The sequence below is a fragment of the Solanum tuberosum genome, unplaced genomic scaffold, assembly GCF_000226075.1.
Source record: "Solanum tuberosum cultivar DM 1-3 516 R44 unplaced genomic scaffold, SolTub_3.0 scf00403, whole genome shotgun sequence".
NCBI classification, from domain to species: domain Eukaryota; kingdom Viridiplantae; phylum Streptophyta; class Magnoliopsida; order Solanales; family Solanaceae; genus Solanum; species Solanum tuberosum.
The window spans coordinates 325,583-335,769 of NW_006239321.1; the positions used below are offsets into that span (position 1 = coordinate 325,583).

Sequence of the window (10,187 nt, forward strand, 5' to 3'; positions counted from 1 at the left end):
GAAACACTAATGGACTCTAAACTTGCAGCTATGGAACAAGGCCTCAGCAAAAAAATTATCCAAGTCATCCAAGAACAATTGTCTAGATTGGGAGTTGGCTCCACAAAACCAGCAACCCACAAACCTAAGTCAAATAGTGCCCAGACAACTAGCAGATCAACAATTCCTGCTACAAAAGGCAATACACCACCTACTTATAACTGCTCCAATAATCCATTAATCCTAGCACATCGTTGTGGACATTTTACTGAAAAGAATCAACATACAATGATAGCAAAAAAGATTGGTGTGGTTGGATTTCACAGGTTCGGACTAGCACCATTATGGTATTATCAACTTAAACGAGCGAATGGCTCAATGAGTTGGGAAGAATATCAACGATTTGGACCTCATGAATGTAGCAATCTATTGGACAAATTATTCATGCTTCAGCAAACTGATAGAGTCGAAATTTATCAATGTCAACTTCAAGCTAGGTCTGGAATTGGATAAGTTGATGATTGCTGTGAAATTCGAGCTTGAGGACAAGCTCTTTCAACATAAGAGGGGGGTAATGTTATGGATGTGTTGGAAGCCCTTAAATTAATTATTTAAATTTATTTTTAGTTGTTTTATTTATTATTCTAGAATAGGATTTATATTTCCTTGTTTTATAAAGATTAGGTTAAGTTATAGTTATTAGTTTGGAATAGGATTTATGTCTCCTACTTTCATAAGAATTAAACTTCCTATTGATGTAATAAGATTCCTATTTAAAGGGGCTTTTGATGAATAAATTAGTGAGTCATAATTCAGCAAAAAGCAGGAGATTGGAGTTCTCTCTTCCATTGAACTCTAAGGTTTCAGTCTCCCTTTGAAGAGATCAGAGTTCTCTTTTAATGAATTCTAAAGTTTCAGCCTCCCTTTACCGAGCTGATTTATATATTGCCTTGTGAATCGATCCTTCCCTAAAGATTCATAACAATGACAAAGAGAATATAAATGTTCACTGATTACTTGTAGAGAAGAGTTACAGATAGAAATCACAACAAGAGGAAAGCAACTATCAGGTAGGAAGAAGAACAAGAAAACAAGCTAACTCTTAAAAAGTAAACAAGTACACAGAAACTTGACATTTATCAGGCCCTCCTCTGTTTTTTCTTGAGTCTTGCAAACCAGACTCTTCATATCATATTGAGCCAACTTGTCGTGTCCGTTAAGAATGTGAAGTAGGCATTCCTCCAAGAACTATTGACAATTAAACAGCCCAAAATTCCCCAAAATGCAACAAAAAAGCCTAGCACCATTGATATATAAAACTCCAGCGATGGGAACTCCTCTTCATCGTCATCATGTTCTTATGGATTGTTGTTGCTACCATAATCGATAAGAGGGCTAGGAGGAGCATATCCGGGACACTCTTGAAGAGGAGGACCACAGAGTTGAACATTATCACTGTAGGATGATCTATCAAAACTTTGCAGTTGAGTGCTTGATGGAATTCTCCCGGATAAGTGGTTGTTCGACAAGTCCAACACACTAAGAAAAGTCAAATTCGCAAGACCCTGGGGGATCACACCAGAAAGCTGGTTTCTTGACATGTCAAGAGACTCCAACATCTTCATTTGACCTATTCTTTCAACGACAGTTCCATTCAGATCATTTCTTGATAGATTCAAAGATTTCAATCCTCTCATCTCAGCTATTTCTTCAGGAACACCTCCAACCAATTCATTACTTGAAAGATCAATAGTCTTCAGATATAATAAAGGATTTTTGTACTCAGCCTCCTGATTTTTCCATTGAACCAATAGGTCACCAATATACAAGTAACGACGAGGAAATTTACGATAGAAACCTTGAACTATAAATTCCATTGGCTTACCAGAATTATTATCTTGATACAATAAGGTAAAATTGTTGAAGCAATGTGGAATTTTCCCTGATAATCCATTTGTTAAAAGGTCCAGTATCTGAAGAAATTGAAGCTGACAGATTATGGACGGTATGCTGCCATGCAATCTGTTGAACCGCATGCTTAGAATGCGCGAATTGAGTAGATCAGTCCCTATCCATGCCGGGACACTTCCTGTCAACGTATTCCCTCCAAGATCCAAGATTTGCAACTGCTGACATTGTGAAAAAGAAGGCAACATTCCACTAAAACTGTTTTGGCGTATGTATAACGCCTTCAAATTTGTCAAGGAACCCAATGAATGTGGAATTTCTCCAGAGAAATTGTTATAAGCTAGATTAAGAACAGCTAGACTTGTCATGTTCATCCAACAATCTGGAAGTTCTCCTGAGAATTGGTTGTGTGCCAAGTCGAGAGAAGTGGGGGATGTTTTACTTTGACAAATTGCAGAGATGGATCCAAAAAACTGATTTTTATGCAGGTAAAATATTTGGACATTGGTAGGGACTATTGGCAAAGGCCCTGAAAAGTTGTTAGAGCTTAAATCTATAACCTTGTAACCATATGTATTCTCTATTAAGTTAGACACTCTTCCACTCTTCCACTGATTTGGTTGTTTGAGAGATTCAAAATCTTTAGATCGGGAGGAATGCCAGAGAACCAACTTGGAAGCGTGTCTGAAATACTTGCAAGAGAGATATCAAGAACAGTATAGTTATGTTGATTTTGAAGCCATTTTAGGAAAGAAGGTCCCAAATTGCAAGACGGCAGGCTTATAACTTGTAGCTGGAAAGGAGGAAGCTAATCGAAGCTCGTCTTCAGAGCCAATGAGTTGAATGACAAGTCCAAATCCACTAAACTGGAGAGGTTTGAAAGGTGGGACTCAGTAATTGTACCCTTCAGGACATTGTAAGAGGCATCAAAACTTTCCAGATTAGATAGTTGCCCCATACTTTCTGGTAATCCTTCCAGTCTATTGGACGAGACATCCAAAATTCTAAGCTGTAAAAGTTGTCTGATACCTTGTGGTATCCTCCCTTGAAAATTGATTAGAGCCAAGATGCAACTCTCTCAATGATGGAAACAATGTTAAATTTGGTAATGCCCCTCTCATTTGGTTATCAGACAAATCCAGATACTCGAGGGTAGAAACTTGTCCCGCACTTTCCATGAAAGAACCATTCAGCACATTCTTCTGCAGGTATAATTTCTTCAAGGATGAAAATCTTGTCATATTAACAATTGAACCAAACAATGAGTTGTCGTTCAACCCCAAAACCTCAAGTGATTTCCTACTGCCTGATAACCTGAGAAACAACTCAGGAAGCCATTGGTCTGTCTAAGTATTAGACATGTCCAGATGACGTAAACAGGTCAAATTCTCGAAAGAACTGGGAACCCCACCTTTAATCTTAAAAGTTATTAGCAAGATTAAGATGTTCAAGATACATCAAGGTCCCAAAGCGATCATCAATTTGACCGATGAGTTGATTATAAAGGAGGTCAATGCTAGTTAGGCTTGTGCTAAAATTGAATACCCAGCTATATTCAGATGAAGAAGAAAACTCATTACAACATAAATGAAGAACAGAAAGAGATATGAAAGAAGAATTGGCTAAATCAGCTTGAGATGGAACCAATTTAGAGAGTCCACAACCACTCAAGTCCAATTCTTTCAATGAAGGGACCTTAGTTATCTCTTGAAACCAATTGTTTACTTGGAAGTTGCTAGAACTCAGACTCAAAAACTCTAGAGAAGACAGATGAGAAAGCCATCTAAGGTCCTTTACTATAAGATTATTTTCTCCAAGATCAAGAGTCCTTAAAGAAGTTAGATTCTGGAACTGTATTGGAATTACACCAGAAAAAAAAGAAGTTGAGAGGTTCAAGTACTCTAGTCTCTTAAGTGAGCCTATGAATCTTGGTATTTCACTTCTTTCAAATTCATTCACACTGAGGTCCAAGAAATTCAAATACTCCAACTCAAGCAGAGAAGGTCTAAGTTTACCTGTCAATCTTGGAGCAAAACAAGCACTGGCACCAGCAGAACAAGTAAACTCATTGTGTAGATCAAGAACAGTTGCATGACCTGTTCTTCTGTCGCATTCAATACCCTTCCATTTGCAGCATTCTTGTTTATCTTCTTCATCACCCCATGTAGATAAATGATCAAAAAAATCAGTAAGACCTCTTTTGAACTCAAGAAGAGCATCTCTCTCCTTATCTAAACACAGGGTCTTGTTACCTGCTAATCCAAAAGATGTCTCTAGGAACAGTAGAGACAAACAGAAAAGGAACTGAGCTAATCTTGCATATTTCCATTTGTCCATTGTTTTTTGCTTGAAACTATGAGCAAGAAGCAATTAATATATACATATATATTTGCCATTGACTAGTTCTTGCATGTATCCATGTACTTTCCTAGACAAATGACCCCACTTTGATGAGAAAAAAAGAATGAAAAGAGAAGTTATTCATTGCATCTGATTTTTGTCCCACTTTATCTAGTTCCATAAACAAGTATGTACATGGAAACTTCTATACCAAAAAGACAGAGAAAAGCAAAATGAGAAAAGGGCCACATCAAATATCCATGTAGACTTCCAAGTTCCAACAATATCACCTAATTTTCTCTTGCATGCATCTATTTTTCCTAGAAAACTTGCAAGGTCATTTATCTATTGGTAAGATATACATGGATTAACAAACGTATGTACTTAAATTACCAATTAGGAAATTTAATACTTAGCAATCCAAGATTATACCGACTTTTCTCTAGTTATTCTAACAAGTTGAGTTGGACATAAAAACAAGTGATCCCACTTTGAGAAGAAAAAAAAGAATCAAAAGAAAAGTTATATTATACATAACATGTGATTTTTTTTCCCACTATGGCTAGTAGCATTAACAACTACATGGAGATGGAGTCAAAGAAGACTTCTATAGAAAAAGAGTAGTTCTAAATAATAAAATTTATAAACTAATTTATTTAAATAAATTTACTAGTACAAATATAAAACATAAAATCAAGAAAATGATTTGAGGGATATTTTTGTCTTTACATAGATTAAATATCATGGTATTAAATCCTATGTATTATTAATACCACAAAATGGAAGGTATTAGTAATACATCCTACAATACCATGCAGGATGTGGATTAGTTATACATAGGTCCAAAATTTCTACCAAATATAGTGGCTTGCCTAGTGCGGTTTACATCCCCTGTGTGGTTTGCAGGTTATTACACAGTGGGGGGTTTACCCAGTGCGCACAAAGTGCTCACCACAGAGTGCTCACCCGAAGGGCAGAGGCTATGACAGAGGTTGTAGCGGCTGCGGGTTATCCTGAGGTTCCAAAATAAAATAAAATATCATACATAATACATGGACGATTTCTCCTAATACTCCCTACCAAGACTCCTAACTATTGAATGAGTATATTATATTTATTAATGTGAATATGCAATATATAGTATTAAAATAATGATATAATAGTTGAAGGAAAATAGTAAAAAGATGATTTTGTTTAAAGTAAAGTCTTTTAACGAAGGGCGAAAAATTCAAACAACATTATTAAGAATATTACTACTTTTATTATAATATAAATAGATATAGATATAGATAGATACATAAAATTCATTGCAAACAATAAGTTAATCTAATCCATATCACTAATGGAATGTGGTAGAGTAGCTTGTCATAGTTTTAGTTAAGTGTGTCTATAAGTAGACTGACACAAGAAATCACTTATAGTTTGTTTGAACATTCCATGACTATCATAGTAAGATATTATTATATATGTATACTAATATTTGACGTTTGAATTTCTATTATAAACAAAGTATGCAGAAAAAATAGTGTTATGTTTTTGTCATAAAAAATAAGAAATGTATTTGTCAGCTAGTTTAACCAAAAAAGCAGAAAGATTATAAAAGAAGAAAGACAAACATCAGTAGTCTTTTCTCGTGAAGTTATGACCATAACTGATGGATTCTATTCAAATACAATTTTTTTTCTTTTAAATATTGGTATTTGAAATTTACTATGTGCATGACATTAATGATGATTTATATTTTATTTTATACATCATATGTTTCTTACAAAATTTTACTATACAATATTTTAGCATTATTGTTGTAATGGGGTAATTTTATAAAGAGTGTACTGTTATAATGAATCACATTCCGATTATAGGTAGATCATATTGTTATAGAGAACTAAAATTTAACATGAAAAATTGTTTCAGGAGAAAATCATATTGTTATAATGAATGTTGTTATAACGAATGACCGTTATAGAGATGCTTGCCACTTCTAAACTTTAGAACTACTGGATTTATAATATAAGGAATTTCCAAGGGAGGAAAAAAGATCAATAAATATTGCAGCTAGACAGTCACCACTGCATTCCTATGTTTTACGGCCTTTATCGACTACAGCTGATCGACGGAAGGCATCTCTGATCCACCGATTCACCATTGAACGGCTTTGGTCTAGCCTCCTTTCGTAAAGTTCGAAACGATAGAAGCTTTCATGGCTCCTTCCGAAAAGGGATCGTAATGTGAGCGAATTTGAAGACTTCCGTCGAAGGCACTTTCGAACTGGCAAGACTCACAGCCCCTTTCTTTATAGAAGGAAGGAACAACAAACACACTTTGACCTCGGGCTTCCTTTTCATTACTTATTTCACGACGAGAGAACCGTGTCCGCATCAGTCGAAGAAACAAGTTAACTCTTGACAGTAAACAAAGTACATAGAAACTTTACATTATTTAGCTCCTTCGCTTTCCCTTCAGTCTTGCAAAGCAGATTCTTGATGTCATATGGAGCCAAATCTTCATGTCTGTTAAGAATGTGAAGTAGGCATTCCTCCACGAACGGTTGACTATCAAACAACCTAAAATTCCCCAAAATGTGACAAAGAAACCTAGCACCATTGATATATAAAACTCCAGTGATGGGAACTCCTCCTCATCATCATCATCATCATCATCATCCTCGTCATGTTCTTGAGGATTGGTGTTGCTTCCACGATTGATAGGGAAGCATATCAGGGACACTCTTCAAGAGGAGGACCGCACAGTTGAGCATTGCCACTATAGGATGATCTGTCGAAACTCTGCAGTTGAGTGCTTGATGGAATTCTCCCTGATAAGTGGTTGTTCGACAAGTCCAACACACTAATAAAAGTCAAGTTAGCAAAGTCCTGAGGGATCATGCCAAAAAGTTGGTTTCTTGACAAGTCAAGAGACTCCAACAGCTTCATTTGACCTATTCCTTCAACGATAGTTCCATTAAGATCATTTCTCGAGAGGTTCAATGATCTCAATCATCGCATTTCAGCTATCTCTTTAGGGATACCTCCAACCAATTTATTACTTGAAAGATCAATAATCTTCAGATATAGTAAAACATTCTTGTACTTGGACTCCTAGTTTTTCCATTGAATCAATAAATCACCTATGTACAAGTAAGATCCTGGAATATAGTCATAGCGGACTTGAAAATCCATTGACTCACCGGTGCCATTTTCTTGACGCAATATGGTAAAATTGTTGACGCACTGTGGAATTTTCCCAGATAATCCATTTTCTGAAAGGTCCAATATCTGAAGAAATTGAAGCTGGCAGATAAGTGATGGAATGCTGCCATCGAATTTGTAGGACCGTAGGCTTAGAATGCGCAACTTGAGTAGGTCAGTCCCTATCCATGCTGGGATTCTTCCAGTAAACTTATTCCCTCCAAGATCCAAGATTTGAAGCAGCTGACATTGTGAAAGAGAAGGCAACATTAGTCTAAAGTTGTTCTGGCGTATGTATAACGCTTCCAAATTTGTCAAAGAGCCTAATGATAATGGAACTTTTCCGGAGAAATTGTTGTAACAGATAGATTACTCATATTCATCCAACAATTAGGAACTTCTCCTGAAAATTGGTTACATGACAAGTCAAGCGAAATGGCAGCTCCCATTGTATTTTTACAAATGGAAGAAATGTATCCAGAGAAGTGATTTTTGTGTAGGTAAAAGATTTGTATATTGACAGGAACTAGTAGCAAAGGTCCTGAAAAGTTGTTAGAACTTAAATCTATAATCATGTAATCTTGTTTACTCACTATGAACTCATAAACTCTGCCACTGATGTGGTTGTAAGAGAGATTCAGAATCTTAAGCTCGGGAGGAAGATCGGAGAACCAACTTGGTAGCATGTCTGATATATTCGTTAGAGAAATATCAAGAAGAGTGTAGTTATTCTGAGTTTGAAGCCATTTCGAAAAAGAAGGTCCCATATTGCATGATGGAAGCCTTATAAATTGTAGTTGAAATGGAGGAACCCAATCGAAGCTCGTGTTCAAAGTCAACAAGTTGAAGAATAGGTCTAAGTCTACTAAACTGGAGAGGTTTGAAAAGTGGGACTCTGTAATTGTACCCTTCAGGACATTATAAGAGGCATCAAACCTTTCCAGGTTTGATAGTTGCCCCATGATTTCTGGTAATCCGTCTAATCTATTGGACGAGACGTCCAAAATTCTAAGCTGTGAAAGTTTTCCAATACCTTGTGTTATCCTCCCTTGAAATTGATTAGTGCCAAGATACAACTCTCTTAATGATGGAAACCATGCTAAATCTGTAATGGCCCTCTCATTTGGTTATCAGACAAGTCTAGATACTCTAGGCTCGAAACTTGTCCCACTTTTTCCATGAAAAAACCATTCAACACATTCTTCTGCAGGTATAATCTCTTCAAGGATGAAAATCTTGTGACATTAACAAAAAATTGGTTCTCCGGGCGCTTGATCCATGGGTTAATACACATGAAAAATAGGGGAATTAGGGCGATTCATAAAAAAAAGTTTGTAAATGTGTAAATGGGCATTAAAAAAATAGTGTGAGCATACCTGAAGGTTCCCCAACTCATTATAGAAGTGCTCATAAAGTTTTTTGAGAAAAATATTTTGGGTGCTTCGGGCGCTAGATCCATGGGCTAATACACACGAAAAATTAGGAAATTTGGGTGATTCTTAAAAAGGGCTTGTAAATGCGGAAATGGACATTAAAAAAATGGTGTGAGTATACGTGAAGGTTCCCCAATCATTACAGAGGTCTTCATAAAGTTTTTTGAGAAAATGTTTTTCTGGTGCTACAGGCGCCAGATCCATGGGCTAATTAATACACACGAAAAATTGTGGAATAGCCTTTTTCCCTCATCCATTTTGGTTTGGGGACGACAAGTACTTCGTCTCGAGTAGGACACCAATGATCTCTACATTCACCTATGTAATTTCGAAATCCGCTTTCAAGCAGCTCTATTTTCTAAGGGAGAGTGGACTAAAAAAAGGAGAAGCGTCATGCGTCATGCTTTTGTAGACTAGCTAGTATACATTAAAGAAAGTGGGTTCCTCAATTAAACTTGCTTCCTCATCTTATCTTTCCCCCAACAACTTCACTACGGAGGAATCGCATATTCTTAAGTGAGAAGATCAAACCCTTATCTTAAAAATGGCTTGTGAATGCGGAAATGGGCGTTAATAAAATGGTATGGGTATACGTGAAGGTTCTCCAACTCATTACGAAGTTCCTCATAAAGTTTTTTGAGAAAAATGATTTGGGTGCTCTGTGCGCCAGATCCATAGGCTAATACACACAAAAAATTGGGAAATTTGGGCGATGCTTAACAAAGAGCTCGTTAATGCGGAAATGGGCATAAAAAAAATGGTGTGAGTATACGTGAAGGTTTCCCAATTCATTACGGAGGTCCTCATAAAGTTTTTTGAAAAACATATTTTAAGTGCTCCGAGCACTAGATTCATGGGCTAATACACGCGAAAAATTGGGGAATTTTGGCGATTTTTAAAAAAGGGCTCGTAATGCAGAAATGGAAATTGAGAAAATGGTGTGAGTGTACGTGAAGGTTCCCAAACTCATTACGGGGTCCTCATAAATTTTTTTAAGAAAAATATTTTGGGTGCTCCGGTTGCCAAATCCATGGGATAATACACACGAAAAATCAGAGAATTTGGGTGATTCTTGTAAAAGGGTTTGTAAATGCAGAAATGATCGTTAAAAAATTGTGTGAGCATACGTGAAGAACCCCAACATATTACAGAGGTCCTCATAAAGTTTTTTGAGAAAATAATTTTGGGTGCTCCGGGTGCCAGATTCATGGGCTAATACATACGAAAATCGAGGAATTTGGAGGATTCTTAAAAAAGGGCTTGTAAATGCGAAAATTGGCATAAAATAAATGGTGTAAGTATACGTGAAGGTTCCCCAACTCATTAAGGAGGTCCTCAT

The 10,187-nt window shown here is 36.4% G+C and overlaps 2 pseudogenes; both read right to left on the reverse strand.

Moving 5' to 3' along the window:
• Nucleotides 1-964: 964 nt before the first annotated feature.
• On the reverse strand, nt 965-4,224 carry LOC102578942 (receptor-like protein 12; annotated as a pseudogene).
• A 2,442-nt stretch (nt 4,225-6,666) lies between these two features.
• LOC102582825 (protein BRASSINOSTEROID INSENSITIVE 1-like) lies at nt 6,667-8,709 on the reverse strand (annotated as a pseudogene).
• Between the last annotated feature and the right edge of the window lie 1,478 nt (nt 8,710-10,187).